The 21,194-nt window shown below is 37.2% G+C and overlaps 1 long non-coding RNA gene across 1 annotated transcript in view; it reads right to left on the reverse strand.

The window, feature by feature from the left end:
• Positions 1-1,657: 1,657 nt before the first annotated feature.
• LOC129463824 (uncharacterized) overlaps positions 1,658-21,194 on the reverse strand; it is a 175,122-nt gene continuing 155,585 nt past the window's right edge. Inside the window, exon 3 of the long non-coding RNA XR_008651298.2 lies at positions 1,658-1,910. This is a non-coding gene — a long non-coding RNA (uncharacterized lncRNA). The remainder of the gene's footprint in view (positions 1,911-21,194) is intronic.

Below are 21,194 nucleotides of genomic sequence, written 5' to 3' on the forward strand. Positions count from 1 at the left end.
GGTTGGCTGGAAGGCCCAAGAAGCTTTCATTCATACGTTTGACATCTCAGTTCTTTCTACGTAGTCTCTCACTTTCTGTGTGGCTAGGCTGGTCTTCTGAGTATGGAGGTGTCAAGGTAGTTGGACATGGCAGCTGCTTTCCAAGAGGAAGGAGCAGAAGTTGTCAAATCTTCTTACAGACATCAGTCAGAAAAGGACACACCATCACTTCCACTGTGTTTTATTGGTTAAAGCATAAAGCCAGCCCATATTCTGCCTCTGGAAAAGATGGGTGGCAAAGAATTTGCAGCCACCACCGACCACAAGTTATTTTACATTCTTGCTACTTTTAAAATGCACTCAGACCATCCCAAGATGCCAAAAGTCTCATCTCGTAAGACATCAGAAACTAGTCTGGGAACTAACCATCTAAATAGTTCCAAGAGTAGGTTAGCCTCTTCTGGCATAGTTTCTCATGTGTAATTCCTTAGGTGTGACTCCTCATGACCTGATAATTGTGAAAGGAGATTATCTGGCTTCTACAAATACATGCATTTTATAAGACACGGATGGGAACACTTCAACACATACTTTTATTCAAAAAGGGGGCAACACAGGACACACTGCTGTTACTAGTAGCAGTTCTCAAATCTTATCAAGTTCCTACTGCTGGATTTTTGGTTCTCTGTGCCTCTTGTCTCTATCTTCTGACTCATTCTTTCTTTTCTGTAAAAAAAGTGACCATGTTTGATGCTGAGTAGCTTTCTTATTCTATTTTATTGTTGTAGAAGTTCTGGAACCTAAATGCCCTCCTTTCGTTTTGAGCTGTCTTTGTCACTTACAGACCAAGTTGGTATAATTTCCTTAATATTTCTTTCTTCTCTTTTGTGTTACATGTTAATTCACATGCTTGGACAGAAGCCACACTCAGAAATCTGTTTTGAGACAGGGCTGTCTCTGCCTTGGGTTGAGAATCAGAGTGCTGTTGGGCAATGCCCTTATAATTCTTAGAAATCTTTCAGTCTCACTGAACAGATTGGCTATGCACTGCCATAAATATTTTGATGTATTAACAAAGAGTCTTGCTGGCTGAGATTATTTCTTATCTGAGAGTTTTTCTAGGGGTGAGAAATATGCAATTATAGGGCAGTTCGTTTTGAATCCAGTAGGTTCTGTTTCAGAAATATTTTCTCTATATCTGGCTTGAAACTGAACAGCTCCTTCTTTAGTTCATGTCTCCCTGGACATAATGTATTAAATACAGCTAAAATAAATGCATTGGCACATTAAACACTCCGAGTGGCAATCTCTTTAGCTAATTTCACTAGTAAATTAGGCTTATTTCTATTTTCCAGAGTTTTGCCAAATTTTTGTCACCATTTAACATGTCTCTTTTTATTCAGCCTCTAACGGCAATTTTCTCTCTGTCCTTTAGCCTTTAACTAATCTCTTGTTGGTATCTTATTGTTTGAAGATCACCATTTCATCCCAAAGACAGTGCCATGTATTTGAGGTTATTGTAATGGACATACTCCACATCCCTGGTAAGAAATCCTATTTCAGTTATCAATTGCTGCATAAACACCCCCATTGCCCAGAAAAAACACAATACTAAAACAACTTATGATTAGCTTTCACAGTTCTATAATTTGAACAGCACAGCTGGCCAATTGGGAGCTCTTTATACAGTTCAATTAGAGGTGGTAGGAGTTGGAGTCATCTGGATGTTCAACTGGGCTTGTAGCTTAACTTATTCAAACTTTACTCATGTAATGATGGACAGTTTTAGGTGCTTATAATACGTAGAGGCTAACTCTCTCTTTCTTTCTCTCACTCTCTCTTTCCCTCTTTTGGTCTCTCCTTTTCTGTCTTCACGTGGGCCACTGACACGGCTATCTTGAGCTTTCTCACAGCATGGTAGCTAAGTTTTCCTGGAGTAAGCATTTCAAGAGATTTTGTCAGAAGCTGCACATCATCTTATGACCTAAAATTGAAAGTCATGTGTCATACTCTATCACTCTGCATTCTATCAAAAGGGAGTAAGCAAGGCCAGCCCAGATTCCAGGGTATGCATATTGTGCGGCACTGCTCATTGTAGTAGGACTGCAGGGTCATCTTTCAAGGCTAGCTTCCAGAACGAGAATATCTATTTCAAAAAATTATTAGATCACCTCTAAATAAGCCTTTTTCTCACTTTCATACTTATTTTTAAACTCATCAAATTGTATACATTAGATATGTATAGGCTTTTGATGTTAATCACACCTCAAAAAAGTATTTTGTTTTAAAAGAATTGCTTTGTCAGTTCTATAACTTAACAGAAGAACTTTCTCTTCAGGGTATAGCCAGAAATTCCCATTTGAGCTAACCTATTTCACTGATGAAAAGCCCAGAACCCAATGCAATAGGTTTTATGGCTATAGTAATCACTACAGCAAGACCCGGATTTAGAGACACTAGGAAATGACAAATAGTGACACTGAATCACCTGTTGATTTGGAATACTGAAAATTTTGATAATTTATGTCTTTGAGATGGCATAAACATAATTTAGAAAATTTTTACATTAAAAATTAATTTAAAAATCTTGATTGTTTAGCTTTAGAATTTTGTGCTGAATCCAGGTTCAGATATATATATATATATATAGTGTTTTTGTGCTATGCTGTAATTCCGAAGTTATTTATCTGAAATGTTTCATGTAAACTAATAAGTGACCCACTCAGAATTGGTGGCTATATAATGTTTATGCCTACAAAGACAGAAAGAATATGTTGATTTTATTTTAGTCAAAAGATTAAAAGGCTAATAACTCTCCTCTTCTTGCATTACTACTTTGATAATGTTGACAATTTATCGTATTCTTAAAATCACAGCTACCATACACAACACAGTAGACTCATCTGTTAAATTACTGTGCGTTTTTCCCCCTTTGAAAAGAAGAATGAGATATTAAAATTCAATCCTTATGGTAGAAATAAATATAATGACATTTTTGATTACTCAGATAATTTTAGTTTTAAAAACAATTTCAGATCAGGAATTAATACAAGCAATCAAATGTGATAATAAAATTGCAAACTTTATCTAAAGTCAAAGTATACACATGGCATTTATAGAACATTTCAACTTATATAAAGATTACAACCAAGCAAATACTGATAAGGAGATTGTTGCACATGTTGGTTTCTAATCCATTCAGGGTGAATGAAATAATCAACGATATGAAAACACCAAAGGAGGAAGGAGAGAGAAAAAGAAAATAGGAGAGAAGATGCCATAGATGTACAGGGCACTTCTATTGGAAATCATGATATTTAGAAGTATTGACTATTACAACTGAAAGAAAGCTGTAAGGTTATTTTGCAAATCTTGATAGTGCCTCCAGAAGTAGTATCCTTGTTGTGGTCATCCTCTCATCCCCAACTCAAAATTTGGTTTTGCTCTTAAAATTGGCGATGTGAAATAGCCACCAAGAGAGTATGAAAAGGTTTGCTACTCTAGTAATAATAGTGTGGATAATGAAAGGATCAATAGTGCAAGCTCTTAGCTTACCAAGTAACTTTCGCAAATTTAATTAAGGTAAAAGGGTCTTGTACTATGTGGAAGGTAATATACCATCCCATTTTTTTGAGCTACTGCGTAAGTTTAAAATGAATTTCCTTGGATAAGAATGTTATTGATATTGACATGAGGCAGGGAAATACTGGGTAGAAGAGGGTATTTCCCTGGCAAAGGCCCCACTCTCAGGCCTGGAAACCCATGGCCCTAAATGGGAGCAGGTATTCCTGTTATCATGCCCAAATGTTGCCTTTTCCAAGACCACTGGGGCATACCACTCCCCTATCCTGTACCCACATAAACCCCAAACCTCAGTCTCCATAAGCGGAAGAGTGGTGAGGCAGAGAAGGAGATAAGAGAAGGAGCACCTGAACGTTGAGAGGAGTTTGGCTGGAGATGGTTGGAGAGGAGATTGGATGTGGGACAGCCAAACTCCTGAGAAAGACCATCTTCCCACTCCATCCCTTTCCAGTTCCCTATCCATCCCACCTCCATCACTTAATAAAGTCCCCAAATTTACCAATCTTCAAGTCTGTGTGACCTGATTCTACTTGGACACTGGACAACGACTTAGGTACCAAGAAGGCAGTGTGTAAAGGGCTGTCCACACTGACTCTCCACTAGCTGGTTTAACACTTAGCTGTCTGAGGATGGCAGATGCTAAGAGCATTAATTGTAACACACCCCTATATGTTACCATGGGGCTGGAGCCCAAAAGTACTTGCCCCAGCTTCTGCACCTGCCCGTCTACATGCTCCCCATCCTTAAGAGGTTTAAGCATACAGCAGCTGAGCAAACAAGTCACACCTCTGTCACAAGTCCCGTGATGGGGTGAGGGAACTCTCTCATCTCATCATCAGTGTGATCTCAGAATTGTACCCTTGAGAAAAGTTAGATGTGGCTAAAATCTTACCTACATAATCTTGCCTGCCAAATCTTGCCTGCCATTTTGTGCAATGGCAGAGCCTTTGAGGAATCCAAAAATGTAGCTGGGAAAAGCTATATTATGTTTCTTCAAAGATGAAGTCAGGCTGTGGCTGAGACACTGTTCAAATTGGTCTTGAACGGAACATACTAGCCAAATCTATACTAGTAAAATATTTTTCAGTGGCTTATTGGATAGAGTCATTGATTTCAATAATATTGGATATGGGATCTTAACTGACTGTTCTATGGCATTAAAGTTGGGATAATCCAGGGTGAGTCACTATTTGTTCTCTCCAGTTTTAAAAACAGGCCTACTTGGAATGTCAAACAGAGAAACAATGGGAATAATCACCCTTTCCTTAAATACATATTTTATAATGAGCTTCAATCCTCAAGCTAGTCAATAGGCAGCAGCTTAAGGTGCATACGGGAGAGCAGCAACAGAGTCAGTGAACAGACCAAAGAAAGAGAATAGGACTCCACTGATAGTGGGTCTCCCAAGACAAATTGCTCACTGTGCCAATTGTTATGGGTGACGGACTCTCCACCCAAACATTGGTTTAGATGTAAAACCAATGATGATGCCACCCATATATCCACACAGGCCAAGAGGAGGTTTCTGGTGAAAGAATGGTGGACTTCAAGCAGCCACCCCCCACCCAAAAAAAAGAAAAAAAAAGCTTGAGGGAACAAAAACAAGGTAACTGGCTTGGGGTTTTATTATGATTGGGGTTGGGACTGAGGTGATGGTTTCCTTACAAGGGCTACGGATTGCATGGTGCAAGTTTCTTGCTGGTGCCAAAGGAGTGAGCACTGGACTTTCACAGCTTGTCCAGATGTGGGAAAGAAGTGGACAAAGGAGCACTGGGGCCCGAAAGCTGTCAGCAGTCAAATATAAAAATAGAGTCTCATTCTTTATTACAAACCTAAAGCAGTCTCATAACCTCTGCAGTGATGGGGGAAAAAAAGATGTGGTATCTACTTAGCTTTACTGTTCCCAAGGTCATAAGCTCATTCATTAAGGTGACAGTATTTACACAGTATTTACAGAAATAATTCTTTTTTGTTTGTTTGTTTGTTTTGAGACAGAAGCTTGCTCTGTTGCCCAGGCTGGAGTGCCATGGCGTGATCTCAGCCCACTGAAACCCTTGGGTTTAAGCAATCCTTCTGCCTTAGCCTCCTCAGTAGCTGGGACTACAGGTGCACACCACCACGCCCAGGTAATTTTTGTATTTTTAGTAGGGATAAGGTTTTGCTACGTTGGCCAAGCTGGTCTCAAACTCCTGACCTCAAGTGATCAGCCCGCGTTTGGCTCCCAAAATGCTGGGATTACAGGCATGAGCCACCGTGCTAGGCCAAAAATAATTCCTTAGACTAAATAAGGCACACAAATTTGGAAGAAGCTATCAGGTTTAAAATTTAGAGAATCTCTCAAATTCCAATGGAAGCTCTAGCTTCAGGGTGTTTTTTAAACTGCAGCTAGTCCATTTTTTAAAATGTCAACTTCCCAAGAAGGAGTCGACTGCTTCTTGTATTCTTAGAATTGTGCTTAAAGTATAGTGGCAAGCAAGAGAGTGTCAGTCTTTGTACATACAGTTTATGTTGACGAGTGTCTCAAGCTTCAGACTTCCAGAGAGTGGACATATATGTAAATACCTGAAGCAGCTTCGAATAAGATAAAAGGAAGTTGTAGAAACTGGTTAACTAGACAGCACGTGCCCCAGCTATAGACATTCCAATTCAAATTGCTAAAACTGTCTGACAAAACAAAACATAGCCTTGGAGACCCTTAATTAACAAGCTTACTCTGGAGCTTAATTCAAAAAGTTCTCAGATTTTAATTCTTGATGGTAGGATTTGAATGATACATATCTACTTCCTGTTCCTACCAGTTTTCTGGGGTCCCATCTAGAGAGCTTTGCCATATGATCTCTATTCCATTGTGCAGATTCCTTAAAATTTAGACTATTGTTCTTAGTGTATATGGCTATCAATGTGGAATTGTTTTCCTGGTCCAAAAGACGGTCCAAAGAAACTGAACTTCAACAATTTCTTCAAGATCCCTCAATTAGTTTGAGACCCCGGCTAGAATGGAACTAGGATATTTTACTTTCTCATGTCTATCAGTGCTGTGTTTTGCTCTTAGACCTGGGATAGCATAAAAATAGATAAATATGCAAATTGGAGGTTGAGGGGGCAAAGAGGGTAAATTCACCTATATTAATCAAATACAGTCTAAGCCTCTTGCTCTCTACTTACTCTCTTTGATTTTTCATATTTTTTCTCATCTGTAATTTCTTCATCCTCTACTTTATATTTATTTCCCTTTGCTAAAAATTTTGTTTGACAGGTGTACATATACTGAAATTGCATCAGTAAGTCATTGCTTAGTGGGTACAGTGTGAAAGTTATCATAATTTTGCTTCATTATACATTTCCTGCTTTGTTTTTTAGCAAACTGGGGAGAGGGTTTTATTTATATAATCTGCAAAAGACCTTTGAAAGGTAGTAGCCTATTATCATTGTGTTGGTTTTTTACAACTGTTTAGTCACAGTAATAGTAAACAAACAGAACTATTTCAAGAGAATCAATCAATAGCAAACACATTCGTTTTCTTTACGGGCCATCCAAATCCCTACAAATTCATCCTTTGCTCGAAATGAGCTAGACAGTCCCTGTGACATTTCTGGACATTATAGGATATTGCAAAAATCTTTCTTCAATTTTAGATGGAAAAAGATTGTAGATCAAAAATCAATATTTTCAACTCAATGTAGTAATAAAATACATTCGAATCCCATTTACTGTTAAACCTTTTGCTCATTTCTCTAAAAAATCAGGCATAGGGAAAAACTGGCACTACCAACTTCTTCTTTTATATATATAAATATATATTATTTATTTATATATTATATAATATATATAAGTATATATTATATATTTATATATATTATATAATTATATAATATATATTATTTATTTTTATATATTATAAATAATTTATATATATATACCTTTTATTTATTTATTTATTTTTAAAATTATACTTTAAGTTCTAGGGTACCTGTGCACATTGTGCAGGTTTGATACATAGGTACACACGTGCCATGATGGTTTGCTGCAGTCATCAACTCATCATTTACATTAGATATTTCTCCTAATGCTATCCCTCCCCGATCCCCCGACCCCCCAACAGGCCTTGGTGTGTGATGTTCCCCGCCCTGTGTCCAAGTGCTCTCATTGTTCAACTCCCACCTATGAGTGAGAACATGCGGTGTTTGGTTTCCTGTCCCTGTGATAGTTTGCTGAGAATGATGGTTTCCAGCTTCATCCATGCCCCTGAAAAGGATATGAACTCATCCTTTTTTATGGCTGCATAGTATTCCATGGTGTATATGTGCCACATTTTCTTAATCCAGTCTATCATTGATGGACATTTGGGTTGGTTCCAAGTCTTTGTTATTGCGAATAGTGCCCTAATAAACATATATGTGCATGTGTCTTTATAGTAGCATGATTTATAATCCTTTGGGTATATACCCAGTAATGGGATTGCTAGGTCAAATGGTAATTCTAGTTCTAGATCCTTGAGAAATTGCCACACTGACTTCCACAATGGTTGAACTAGTTTACAGTCCCACCAACAGTGTAAAAGAGTTCCTATTTCTCCACATCCTCTCCGGCATCTGTTGTTTCCTGACTTTTTAATGATTGCCATTCTAACTGGCATGAGATGGTATCTCATTGTGGTTTTGATTTGCATTTCTCTAATGACCAGTGATGATGAGCATTTTTTCATGTGTCTGTTGGCTGCATAGATGTCTTCTTTTGAGAAGTGTCTGTTCATAGCCTTTGCACATTTTTTGATGGGGTTGGTTGCTTCTTTAAATGTAAATTTGTCTCAGTTCTTTGTAAATTCTGGATATTAGTCCTTTGTCAGATGGGTAGATTGCAAAATTTTCTCCCATTCTGTAGGTTGCCTGTTCACTCTGATGGTAGTTTCTTTTGCTGTGCAGAAGCTCTTTAGTTTAATTAGATCCGATTTGTCAATTTTGGCTTTTGTTGCCATTGCTTTTGGTGTTTTAGTCATGAACTCCTTGTCCATGCTTATGTCATGAATGGTATTGCATAGGTTTTCTTCTAGAGTTTTTGTGGGTTTAGGGCTAACATTTAAGTTTTTAATCCATCTTGAATTAATTTTTGTATAAGGTGTAAGGAAGGGATCCAGTTTCAGCTTTCTACATATGGCTAGCCAGTTTTCCCAGCACCATTTATTAAATAGGGAATCCTTTCCCTGTTTCTTGTTTTTGTCAGATTTTTCAAAGATCAGATAGTTGTAGATGTGTGGTGTTATTTCTGAGGCCTTTGTTCTGTTCCATTGGTCTATATCTCTGTTTTGGTACCAGTACCATGCTGTTTTGGCTACTGTAGCCTTGTAGTATAGTTTAAAGTCAGGTAGTATAATGTCTCCAGCTTTGTTCTTTTAGTTTAGGATTATCTTGGCAATGTGGGCTCTTTTTTGGATCCATATGAACTTTAAAGTAGTTTTTTCCAATTCTGTGAAGAGAGTCATTGGTAACTTGATGGGGATGGCATTGAATCTATAAATTACTTTGGGCAGTATGGCCATTTTCATGATATTGATTCTGCCTATCCATGAGCATGGAATATTCTTCCATTTGTTTGTGTCCTCTTTTATTTCATTGAACAGTGGTTTGTAGTTCTCCTTGAAGAGGTCCTTCACATCCCTTGTAAGTTGGATTCCTAAGTATTTTATTCTCTTTGTAGCAATTGTGAATGGGAGTTCACTCACAATTTGGCTCTCTGTTTGTCTGTTAATGATTTATTATTACCGACCTTCTGAAGCCTACTTCTGTCAACTCATCAAAGTCATTATCCGTCCAGTTTTGTTCCGTTGCTGGCGAGGAGCTGCAGTCCTTTGGATAAGAAGAGGCACTTTGATTTTTAGAATTTTCAGCTTTTCTGCTCTGGTTTATCCCCATCTTTGTGGTTTTATCTACCTTTGGTCTTTGATGTTAGTGATGCTGGGGTTTTGGTGTTTATGACCTTTTTGTTGATGTTGATGCTATTCCTTTCTGTTTGTTAGTTTTCCTGCTAACAGTAAGGTCCCTCAGCTGCAGGTCTGTTGTAGTTTGCTGGATGTCCACTCCAGACTTTGTTTGCCTGAGAATCACCAGCAGAGGCTGCAGAACAGAAAATATTGCAGAACAGCAAATATTGCTGCCTAATCCTTCCTCTGGAAGCTTCGTCCCAAAGGGGCAGCCTCCTATTTGAGGTGTCTGTTGGCCCCTACGGGGAGGTGTCTCCCAGTTAGGCTACATGGGGATCAGGGAGCCACTTGAGGAGGCAGTCTGTCCATTCTCAGAGATCAAATGCTGTGCTGGGAGAACTATTGCTCTCTTCAGAGTTGTCAGACAGGGATGTTTAAGTCTGCAGAAGTTATCTGCTGCCTTTTGTTCAGCTATGCCCTGCCCACAGAGGTGGAATCTAGAGGCAGTGGGCCTTGTTGAGCTGCGATGGGCTCTGCCCAGTTTAAGCTTACCAGCCACTTTCTTTACCTACTCAAGCCTCAGCAATGGTGGACACCCCTCCCCCAGCCAGGCTGCTTCCTTGCAGTTCTATCTCAGACTGCTGTGTTAGCAGTGAGCAAGGCTCTGTGGACATGGGACCAGCCAAGCTAGGCATGAAAGAGAACCTCCTTGTCTGCCAGTTGCTAAGACCTTGGGAAAAGCACAGTATTTGGGTGGGAGTGTCCCATTTTTCCAGGTAGTCTGTCATGGCTTCCCTTGGCTAGGAAAGGGAAATCCCCTGACCCCTTGTGCTTCCTGGGTGAGGCGATGCTCTGCCCTTCTTCAGCTCGCCCTCCATGGGCTGCACCCACTGTCCAACAAGTCCCAATGAGATGAACCAGGTGTCTCAGTTGGAAATGCAGAAATCAATCACCTGTCTTCTGCATTGATCACACTGGGAGCTGCAGACCAGAGCTGTCATATTTGGCCATCTTGGAATGACCCTAATTTTTACATTTTTAGTAGAGATTGGGTTTCACCATGTTGGCCAGTCTGGTCTCGAACTGATAACCTCAAGCGATCCATCTGCCTCGCCCTCCAAAAGTGCTGGGATTACAGGCGTGAGCCACCGCACCCAGACTTAATAGAATTTTATGTTAATTCACTTTTATGGTATGATACATATTCTCTTATGCCTTTCTTCTTTCACCGGACACACCAATTTTGAGATTTACAAATATTGTTGTGTGAGCTGGCACACAACATTCTGGGCTTTTTTTTTTTCAGAGTAGTGTTCTACTGTATGGACATACCTGTGTGTAGACATTGGTTTTTCAGTTTTGAAAATTAAGCTGGTATGAACATTCATGAACAAATCTATGCATGGGCATATATTTTCATCATTCCTCCTGGGTAAATACCTAGAAGTAGAATGGCCAGGTAACTAAATATTATAATTTGAATAAGCTCCCAGTGTTTCAAAGTGATCGTAAGTTTCAGTTGCCTCGTATTCTCACTGACACTTAAAATTATCAATCTGTTTGTTTTAGCTATTTTAGTAAGTGTGTCCTAATATATCTCTGAAAATATATTTGTCTTTGCCCTTGGCTGATTTCTTCAAATTGAATGGAATGTCTTGATGATTTTATATATTTTAGATACAAATCTTTCATCAGATAGATTTGTATTTTATTGTAAATGTTTCCCACCATTTTATGCTGACCTTTTCAATTTCTTTTATCTTCCTTTTTTTTTTTTTTTGAGATGAAGTCTCACTCTGTCACCCAGCCTGGAGTACAGTGGTGCAATCTTAGCTGACTGCAACCTCCACCTCCCAGGTTCAAGCAATTCTCCTGCCTCAGCCTCCCTAGTAGCTGGGACTATTGGCATGCACCATCATGCCTGGCTAATTTTTGTATTTTTAGTAGAGATGAGATTTCACCATGTTGGTCAGGGTAGTATTGAACTCCTGACCTCAGGTAATCCACCTGCCTTGGCTTTCCAAAATACTGGGGTTACAGACATGAGCCACAGCACCTGGCATTCATTTCTTTAATAATATTTTTTGAAAAGAAAAAGTATTTTGAATAGTTTCTAGTTGTTAATTTTTATGTGTGGTGCTTTCTGCACTTTAATTTTTAAGATAAACATTTGCTTAAATAAACATTTAAGACAAATATTTATTTTAAAGTATTTGCTTATCTCAGGTTGCAAAGATGTTCTCTTGATTTTTCAGTATTCTTATACTGTTAGCTTTTATATATAATAAATTTCTTGCTAAACTGTGTGTACTATTGACATGGACAGGAGGCAGGGAAATATTGGGTAAAAAAGGGCAGTCCCTGGTGAGGGTCACACCATTAAGCCTGGACCAATGGCCCAAAGTGAGAACATGCAATCCTGTTTTCCTGCCCAAATGTTGCCTTTTCCGAAACCAGCCTAGGCCAACTCACTCCCTATCTTGTACCTGTAAAATCCCCAGGCCGCACTGGTGGAGCAACAGAATGTCAGAGAAGGAAAGAGAAGAAGCAGCCGGACATTGAAGAGAAGCAGCTTGACTTTTAGAGGGATCACTTGACAGTGGGACCTCAGAGAGAGTTTGGCCAGAGATGCCCAAACTCCAGAGGAAGACCACCTTCCCACTCTATCCCCTTTCCAGCTCCGCTAGAGCCATTTCCACCACTCAATAAAATCTTCCACATTCGCCACCCTTCAATTCATTCGAGTGACCTGATTCTACCTGGATGCTGGACAAGGGCCCAGGTGTGGGTGCAAGAGGCGTGTTTAACATTTAAGCTGTCCATAGATGGCAAAGCTAAAAGAGCACTCTTTAACACATGCCCTCTGGGACTCTGGGGATTGTGAGCAATCCCCAGACACTGCTGTGGGCCCACACAGAGTCCTGCTCCTGCCAATTGCCCAGATATGCTTGTCCCAGCCTCTGCACCCATTCTCTTGCATGTTCCTCCTCCTGCAAGGGGTTGAGAGCAGTGCGCTAAGTAAACAAGCCAACCCCTTTGCAAGTCTCACAAAGGGGTCAATGGAACTATTCTGTTTCACTATGGTCTAGGGTTCATATTTATCTTATTTCATATGAATATCTAGTAGTTCTAATAGCATTTGTTGTAAAGGCTTTTTTGCCTTTGAATTGCATAGGGACCTATGTTAAAAAATGTATGTATCTTACTAAAATCACATTGTTTTGATTACTCTAGCTTTTTATTGTCTTGAAATAAAATACTTTAAGTCCTGTAACTGTTAATTTTCCAAATACTTCATCTATTTTAGGTCATTTGCAAAATTGAGTTAAGACAGCAGGAATGATTTACTTTATTCCACTCTTGTGAGCTGGCAATACAAAATTGTAATTTGACAATTACAAAATTAGATACTATTTGTGAATTACACAAGAAAAGCCTTCTGGGCTTTTTATTAGGAATCTGTTGAATGTAGATCAAATTAGGAAGAATTAACACCTAAAGAATCCAGAAACATAATCTCTCTTTCTTTTTATTATTTAGGTCTTTTAAAAATGATTTCAGTAAGGTTCTGTAGGTTTTATAATAGATGTCTCACATTTCTTTGTAAAAATTTATTTGGAAATATTTTATGTTTTTGGCAAGACTTGACAGAATTTTAAAATTCGTTTTTCATTTTTTCCTGCTAGCATATAAAATACAAATTATTTTTTATAGTAAACTTGTATTATGAAAACTTGCCAAATTCATTTATTCTAATAGCTGTCTTGTAGATTCTTTAAGATTGTATAGGTAAGCTATCATGTCAATAAGAATCAATTTTACTACTTCTTTTCTGCTACTTATGTCATTTATTTCTTTTACATGCCTATTTTGCTATAGCTAAGACTACTAGTGGAATACTGAATAAAAATAGCCATTCTTGCATGTTTTCAATTTTAGGAGGAAAGCATATGATATTTTACCATGAAGTAGCATAACTGCAGGTTTTCCATAAATGCCCTGAATCAGAAAGAAAAAATCTTGTCTGAAAGTCTATATCAAAATGGTTACTGAACTTTGTCAACTTCTTTATTGCATCTTTGAAAATGAACATCTGTTTTTTCATTTGATTCTGTGAATATGGTTAGGTTATATTATTTGATTTGTGACTATTGCTCCCATGTTACATTCCTGGAACAAATTCTATTTAATCATGATGCATTATCATTTTTACATATTTTATATTCAATTTGATAATATTTTGTTAAGAAATATAACTATGTTTATGTAGGAAGTTAGTCTGTATGCTATTTTTTGCAATGTCTTTTTGGGTTTTATTTTTAGGTTCATGCCAACTTTTTATATAAAAATGGTAAACGACCATTCTTTCTTGTGAAAGAGTTGTAAGACTGAATTTTTTTTTTTTTTTTTTTTTTTTTTGAGACGGAGTCTTGCTCTGTCGCCCAGGCTGGAGTGCAGTGGCATAATCTCGGCTCACTGCAAGCTCCGCCTCCCGGATTCACGCCATTCTCCCGCCTCAGTGTCTCGGAGTAGCTGGGACTACAGGCGCCCGACACCATGCCCGGCCAATTTTTTGTATTTTTAGTAGAGACGGGGTTTCACCGTGGTCTCGATCTCCTGACCTCGTGATCCGCCCGCCTCGGCCTCCCAAAGTGCTGGGATCACAAGCGTGAGCCACCGCGCCTGGCCTATATTCCACTGTTTTTCTATTAAATATTTTATTTCTGTCTATTTTGGCTTTATTTTGATTCTGGGACTTTAAGAAACCTACGTAAGGTATTATGTCTTGGATTACTAAGTTCAGCCCTTTCTTCCTTTTCAATATTATCATTTCAAGCTAAGATTTTCCTCTGAGCACAAATTTAGATGCAGCTATCAAATCTTTGTATTTTTTTTTATAATTAATTTTCATTATTTTCTGCTTTCCTGGTTTATTTTTCTTAACTCATGAATTATTTAGAAGTGTGTTGTTAAATTTTCTTACTTTTTGGGCAGGAGCTTCTTAAATACCTTATTTGTATTGTTTTCTAATTCAGTTCCATTGCAGTCAGAGAATATACTCTATATGATACCAAAAATTTTAAGTTTATTATTACTTGCTTTAAGATTCATTATATGGCTTACTTGGTGAATGAACCATGTATGTATATTTACTTGAAAATAATTATTCTGCACTTATTGAGTAGTGCTCCATACGGTGCTTAATAGTATGGTTTAGATGATTTATGTATTTGCTGATTTTTTTATCTAGTTCTTCCATTGGTTGCCCAGAAAGAATTGTTAAGATATCCTGTTATAATGATGAAATTGTTTATTCTATGAGTTTTTGCCTCATGTATTTTTAGGCTCTGCTTACATATTTGTAATTATTAGCTCTCCCTTATGAATAAAGCCTTAAACTTTATATAATGTTCCTTTTTATCTCTAGCAATAATTTTTATCTTAAAATATGATTTTTGCTAATATTTAAGTAGTCACTATATCCTTCCTAAATTTATTATTTGCAAAGTGCATATTTATTTTTTCCACCTATTTTCAACTTTTTATTTAAAGTGGCCCTTATAACCATTTGCTTTGCTCTTGCCTATTTCATCTTTTTGGTAATCTGGTAATCTGTGCCTTTAATTAGTGTATTTACTTGATACAATTAAATGTAGATCCTTATAGAGTTGGATTTAGAACTATCACTTTATTACCGTTTTCTCATCTGATTTATCTTCTATTTCGCATTTTCTAACTTCAACTGAATTACTCAGTTTTAGAATTATATTAATTTATTGACTTGTGTGTGATACTGTTAATCATAATCCTTTGGAATACTGTAGCATGAGAACAACTTCAAAGGAATGTTTCAGCTTGATGAATTAGGGAAGGATTCTTACAGAGGTTTACTATGAGTGGTCAGTTAAAGTCCCACTAGTTAGGGAAATAATTGTCTAAAGATGTTTCTCTAAGACAGAGGGATTATTCTGTGGCTCAGCAGCCATTCATTGGGCAGTTAGGAGGGACGGTTATGACAGCCAAAGTCATATGTAGGCTGGAGTGAACAATTTTTAGTATGTTGGAGTTTTTTACATTACCCTACTTTGTTTTGACTCAATCTATTTCACTTGTACTCATAGTAAGTATTTCCATTCTAAATATTTTACCTACTTATTCATTTCCTTTGTATCATTTGTTTGTCTCTTTGGAATGGAATCTTCATAAAAACAGAGCTCCTGTTTATCCTGTTCTAAGTGTTGCCCATGTCTACATCAGTGCCTAGCACTTAATAGAAATTCCAGAAATATTGCTTGAATTAAATTGCCTGAATGAATAGATGATCTTTTGATACTACTCTCAGATTCCCTATCATGCACAGAAACTAACTCTTTACATTTTAGATAAATTCTTTCTTTTATTGCCTTCCAGTTCCCTCAAGTTCTAACTTTTTACAACATGAGGACTTAAGTTCAATTATATTTTTTCTATTCAGTAGACAGTGGTATACCAAGGAGACAGCAAACAAGCAAATAAGGAGAAAGAAACAAATGGGTATAGACATTAGGATGCAGAATGTGCCCCTCCTTCACAGGGTATTGGGCTCATTCCGGTTTGAAGTAGAGTCCAAGTTTGTTTTAAAATATCTGGAGGAATGAGAGAAGAAACTAGATGGAAAGGTAATAACTTCTTTCCTCTCTGATACAGATGAGATTTGTAATTTCCATTGAGCTTAAAACACCTTTTTATATTTTAAAGTCAAAATTATCTTTACTTGCATTCCAAATTATACATTACTATAGACCCATATTTGCATTTTAAACTAGACAATGCTACTTTCCTGTCCTAATCTTGATAGTTTCACTTAAATTTGCAGTCACTTTTAAGGGAAGTTATATTTTCTCATAGTAGTTTCCCCCCGAGAAATTTATTCTATTTCAAAACACATTTTGAACTGTGTTGTTATGTTTTCTCTCCTAGTGTTCATTCCTTTCTTCCTCCAGGACCAGATTGTGTGATTCTATGCCTGCAACCCATTTCTTACATTCCTTAGCTCCTTCTTTCATACTTTGTGTGGTCATATTTAATGTTTAATACCATTAGATTTTAATTATACCAAAAAGCAAAAAGATTTTAAAATGGAGATACAGAATTCTGAATACATAGCTAGTGTCCTATTTTAACAATTCTTAATAAATAAATACATTGCAACACAAATTTGCTTACAGTATAATTGTTTTTATCAACGTTGACACTCTAGACAAGAAGTTCTGCAAGAAGTTCCTCGTTATTCCATTTTGTCTGGCAAATGTCTTTACATTGTAATTTTTCCAAGTTTGATTAGACACCTCTAAAGACTTCTGAATAATTAAAATCTTTTTCTAACACATTTTCCTCAAGTTATATTTCTATTTGTTTACAGGCTTGATCTCGGTTTGTGGCTTGCCTGCAACGTTTTCCATTACCGTGCACTGTTTGAAAATGCCTGGGTGGTGATAATCACTGGGATCCTGGAGTGCGACTGGTGTGGTGAGCATCCCTGACTTGCCTTTTAAATTTTCTTCATTTTTCCACAGTTAAACAGATTTTAGTCTTGTTTACAACTGGCCTCTTGCTTTTAATTTTTTTGTCAACTGAGTTGTGTCATTACTTTCGGTATAATTTTGTAATATGTGATTTTCATTTTCTTCAAACTTCTATCCTATGATTTTGTTCTAACTGCCAATTGACTACTGAAACTAATTGGCAGTATAACGTAGGGATAAATTTCATGAATTTTATTCATGCAAATTTTCTTGCTGTCTCTTTTCATATAATCCTTTTGCCTTAAATGGTAATGTTGCTATGCTTTATGTAAGATAACATTTTATTTATATTACTTATCTTCTCGTCCCAGTCTATGATTCTTTTAAGCAATACCTATAAGTTTCTGTGTGAGAGAACTATTAAGCTGTTTCTAAAGCAGCAATGCATGTGCAATGCACAAAACAGATCCAATCATGCTGCCCTCTTTACTAATTCTTTCCATAGCATCTTCAAGCTAATCTTTCTTAATTCTTCTGTCTAAATCTCATTGCTCCAAGGTTTCTTCCACAGCATTGAGATATTCCTTTATGTAACTCTGCATCTACAATAAGCCAATAACTGTTCAAATTATAGGACTAAGTATGATTTTCATTGCTTTTCTCTGTTTGATTTTGAATTGTATACACATTAAAGTGCTACATTTTATTGGTTAATTTTATGAACTACAAATTACATTCCAAAAGTCATATTCAAATTGACTTGTTTTAAAAATTGTACTCTTTCTTTAGTTGTTCAAAACATGAAAGAACCAATTCAAGTGTTTCTTTTTACACACACACACACACACACACACACACGTGATCATTTATGCTAAATAGGTCATTGACCTAAATAGGCTTGTGATAATAACAAGAGAGACCATTTAAAATAAAAGATTACTATTATTTTATACAAGTTTATTTTTTTCACAGTAAAGTCCAGCTCTGTTTTGGCAAATATTTTGTTGAAAGTTCTGTTTTCTTATGAGGCATATTCAAACGCCTTTAAAAATTTTTAGGTAATTTACTGAGTAAGATACCAAAGGAGTCTTGTAATTTTAAGAAGTACATTGTCTTGTTTGTGGATCTCAAAGGCCTATTTGTCATAGGAATCCTTTTGAGCCATCTGTACCCAGCCTGTCTGTGAGAACCCTGAAATTTTATTAAGCAGGTAGGCACAAACTGTTAGGTTGGCAAGATAGGCAAAATCAAGTGTTTTATAGCAGGTGTATATCAAGAAACATCCAAGCAATAACAATAGTGTTACCAATTTACAGGCTCTTTAGCTTCCAGGTCTGATAATTTGTTTGATTTTAGACATGATTCATACTACCTACAAATATTCTCTTTATATAGTACACTTGTAGAAAAATGATTTGACAACTTCTAGAATTTCTCTTAAGGGTGAGATACAAAACATTGAGGTCAGATTTGATTGGCTGGCAACAATAAGAACACTGTAATGGTGTCATTTGGGATAAACAACAAAAAAACGGTACCAACAAACTTTTGACAAAGAAGAAGAAGACTTTAGAGGACAAAATACATATTTGTTAGTCACTTTCCATGTGTTATTTAACTTATTCCTCAGAAAACCCCTACAAATTAGGTATTCCCATTTTACAGATGAGGAAAGATTAATCAGTCAGACCCTGCAGGGATGGGGCCTCAGTGGCTTTTATTATTATTGTTTTTATTTATTTATTTATTTATTTATTCATTTATTTATTTATTTTGAGATGGAGTCTCTGTCTCCCAGGTTAGAGTGCAGTGGCGCGATCTCGGCTCACTGTAACCTCCGCCTCCGGGGTTCAAGCGATTCTCCTGCCTCAGCCTCCCGCGTAGCTGGGTCTACAGACGCAGACCGCCATGCCCAGCTAATTTTTTGTGTGTTTTTAGTAGAGACGGGGTTTTGCCACGTTGGTCAAGCTGGTCTCGAGCTCCTGACCTTAGGTGATCCACCTGCCTTGGCCTCCCAAAGCGCTGGGATTACAGACGTGAGTCACCGCGCCCGGCCGGTTTTTCTTTCTTTTCTTTTCTTTTTCTTTTTTTTTTTTTTTTTTTTTTTTTGAGACGAAGCTCACTCTGTCGCCCAAGCTGCAGTGAAGTGGTGCAATCTCGGCTCAGTGCAACCTCCGCCTCCTGGGCTCAAGTGATTTTCCTGCTTCAGCGTCCCGAGTTGCGTGGACTACAAGCACTCTACCACGCCTAAGTTTTATATTTTTAGTAGACACAGGGTTTCACAATGTTGGTCAGGCTGGTCTCAAACTCCTGACCTCTGGTGATCCGCCAGCCTTGGCCTCTCAAAGTGCTGAGATTACAGATGTGAACCGCCGCGCCCGGCCCTCCAGTGGCTTACTGATTCTCCCATGACAGCCCCTGTGTCCACCCACTGATAAATGTCATTTGAGCCCAGCCTGAGGTTCCTGATGGGGAACTGGACACAGTGGAGTGGGCAGAGTCAGAGACATGATGAGGCCTTAAAAAGGTGAAGCTAGGATTTGAGCCCAGGTGTATCTTGCTTCAAAGGACTGCATTTTAATACACCGCCTTCTGACCGAAGTAAAAATCAATTTATTAATCAAGTTAATGGTCTTTTAAACTTGTAATACGTTATAAAAGTAGTTATTGATCATATGCTGTAAGCCAAGAGCTCTGAAGGATTATCGCGTATGTGTTATTCTTCCCTTCCCAATTTCCAGTTTTCAGTAAAGTGTGTATGTGTGTGTTTGTATGTGTGTGTGTATATATATATACCCACACACATATATGTATATACATATATACCCACATATGTGTGTATATATGTGTAGGTATACATATACATGTACATACATATACACATACATATATGTGTATGTTCATATACATCTGAGAGATTGTGTATATATTATTCTTCCCTTTCCAATTTCCGATTTTCAGTAAAGCATGTATGTGTGTGTATATATCTACATACATATACACATGCATGTGTACATATCTGAATACATATATGTATATTTATTGACTCGTGTACATATACATAAATATACATATACATACATATACATACATATATACACACATGTGTATGTCTATACTTTCATGTTTTTTATGTGTGTGCACATGAGCATATACACAAATAAAAAATAGCAGAATGAGGAAAAAATTTTCCAAATTTCAATCCCTCGGAAGGTTGAGGCAAGAGCCACAGTGATCAAAACATCATAGGTAACCTCTCATCCTCCATCTCCCAACTTCTAAGAATTTGAGTGAGTATCAGGATAGCTGTGGACTTACCACAATATTTGGAGTAAATATTTTATTTAATTTTGTGTAGGCATTAAGGGATAAGATATTGAAACTGAAGTCTGAATTATAAATATTTTAGAACTTGCCAGTTTTTAAAAAATTGGTATGTTTTGCACTTCACTGATTAATCTGCATCTCAATTTGAATTCAATGATATATTATGATTAAGAAGATTAAACTGATATCTTCTGCTGCTGTAAATAAGTAGCCCTTGCCATCCCAAAGAAAAAATTCTGTAGGAATATCTGAAAGGATTTCTACAGACAATATACAATTTTATAGTATAATTTAAGGAAATAATTAAAAGTTAATAAGAGCGAGATAATTTGGTATTTTAAATGGCAGAATGAAACTTCCTGTCTACAACTCTTAGCAAATCAAAACTCTCTCTATGCCAACTAAGCAAGATATGAGTGGTAGTCAGAGCAATGTCCCAGTGGACTAATCCCCAGAACCCGTTAATAGGTCAGGTTTTGAGGTAAAGGAAATTAAGATCGCAGACGAATGAAGTTCGTTGGTCACCAAATCTTAATATAGGAAGATTATTTTAGATTATCTGAGGGCTCCAATGTAAACCTTGTCCCGAAAAGTGGAAAAGAGAGCAGAAGCATGTTAGAGTGATGGAGTGTGAAAATAGTTATTGATAAATTTGAAGATGGAAGGACACCACTAGACAAGGAATGCAGGGGGCTTCTAGAAGCTGGAAAAGACAGCAGAACAAATTATTCTGTAGCGTGTCCATAAAGGAGCACAACCCTACCAACACACTGATTTTAGCCCCATAAGACCCTTTTCTTACTTACGGCCTCAAGAGCTATAAGACAATACATTTTCATGGGTTTTAGCCACTAAGTTTGTTGTAATTTGTTACAGCGGTAGG

The sequence above is a fragment of the Symphalangus syndactylus genome, chromosome 15 (genome assembly GCF_028878055.3).
Source record: "Symphalangus syndactylus isolate Jambi chromosome 15, NHGRI_mSymSyn1-v2.1_pri, whole genome shotgun sequence".
NCBI classification, from domain to species: domain Eukaryota; kingdom Metazoa; phylum Chordata; class Mammalia; order Primates; family Hylobatidae; genus Symphalangus; species Symphalangus syndactylus.